This window comes from Moschus berezovskii, chromosome 8 (genome assembly GCF_049115385.1).
Source record: "Moschus berezovskii isolate FMDL1 chromosome 8, NW_MosBer_1.0, whole genome shotgun sequence".
NCBI lineage: Eukaryota > Metazoa > Chordata > Mammalia > Artiodactyla > Moschidae > Moschus > Moschus berezovskii.
The window spans coordinates 21,237,333-21,239,071 of NC_142467.1; the positions used below are offsets into that span (position 1 = coordinate 21,237,333).

The 1,739-nt window shown below is 39.0% G+C and overlaps 1 pseudogene; it reads right to left on the reverse strand.

Annotated features, from left to right (window-relative positions):
• Positions 1–421: 421 nt before the first annotated feature.
• Positions 422–1,530, reverse strand: LOC129559439 (histone-lysine N-methyltransferase SETMAR pseudogene; annotated as a pseudogene).
• Positions 1,531–1,739: the final 209 nt, after the last annotated feature.

Here is a 1,739-nt window from a genome sequence, read left to right on the forward strand (position 1 = left end):
TTTGCTGAACAATGGGTTTAATATCATATGTCTCATCCTTTCCTTCCCTCTCAATGTAGGCATTATACTTACCTAGAACCGGCCTTCAGTTTGGGGTTTTATATTTATATTTATTGTGGTGCTTACTTATATCTTAAAACAGACATGAAGATACATAGGTCTGTTTTTTTGTGAATATGTGGAGGTGTATTTTCTTTAGCCATTACCATGTCAGTTAAGATGTAGCTTCATTACTATTAATAGCAACAATGTTGTATGCATAGCTTTATTAACTGCTAGGTTTTCCTTGGGGATAGATTCCTGTAAGTGCAATTAAATTTTTGCTAGATAATATTATTCTAATTGTTGAACAGATGTTTCAAGTTATAATCCAATAATCCAGTGTATGAACATTTCTATTTCACCGTAGCATCTCCAACCTTCAGTGTTTTCCAATTATTAGGTTGATGCAAAAGTAATTGTGGTTTTGGACTGTAAATTTTAAATCATTATAACTAGGCTCAAACACATCTTTATTAATCAATATAGAACCATTACAATCAACACATTTTTGCCAATGAGAAATAAATTGGTTTATTCCTGTAGCATAAAAATCTATGCTTCATGATTTGATGAACTCTTGGAAACCATTTTCTGCCTCCTGCTGGTGGTGGAAGCATTTTCCCTGAAAAAAGTTGTCAACATGCTTGAAGAAGTGGTAGTCAGTTGCTGAGAGGTCAGGTGAATACTGCGGATGAGGCGAAGCTTTGTAGCCCAATTAGTTGAACTTTTGAAGTGTTGGTTGTGCAAGGTGCAGTTGGGCATTGTTGCTGAGAAGAATTTGGCCGTTTCTGTTGACCAATGCTGGCTGCAAGCATTGCAGTTTTTGGTGCTTCTCATTGATTTGCTGAGCATACTTCTCAGATGCAATGGTTTCACAGGGATACAGAAAGCTGTAGTAAACCGGATTGGTCACCAAACAGTGACCAGAATCTTTTTTTTTTTTTTTGGTGAAAGTTTGGCTTTGGCAAGTGCTTGGGAGCTTCTTCTCAGTCCAAACACTGTACTGGTCATTGCTGGTTGTCATATAAAATCCATTTCTCGTTGCACATCACAGTCCGATCAAGAAATGGCTCATTGTGTAAAGTAAAAGAAGACTTCACAGTGACAATTTTTTTGATTTGGGGCCAGTTCCTGAGGCACCCACTTACCAAGCTTTTTCACCTTCCAATTTCCTGCAAATGCCAAATGACCATAGAATGATTGACTTTGAGTTTTTTGGCAACTTCTCCTTTAGTTGGGAGAGGATCAGCTTTGATGATGGCTTTCAGTTGGTCATTGTCACTTTCCAATGGCCGGCCACTGTGCTCCTCATTTTCAAGGCTCTCATTTCCTTTGCAAAACTTCTTGAACCACCACTGTACTGTATATTTGTTAGTAGTTCCTGGGCCAAATGCGTTGTTGATGTTGTGAGTTGTCTTTGCTGCTATAGGACCCATTTTTGAACCCAAATAAGAAAACTGATCGGATTTATGTTTTGTCTAACATCATTTCCCTAGTCTATAATAAATACTGTTGTTATTGTTTAGTCGCCCAGTTGTGTCTGATTCTTTGTGACCTCTGCACACACCAGGCCTGCAGCACACCAGGCCTCCCTGTCCCTCACCATCTCCCAGAGTTTGCCCAAGTTCATGTTCATTGCATCAGTGATATCATCCAGACATCTCATCCTCTGACACCCTCTTCTCCTTCTGCCCTCA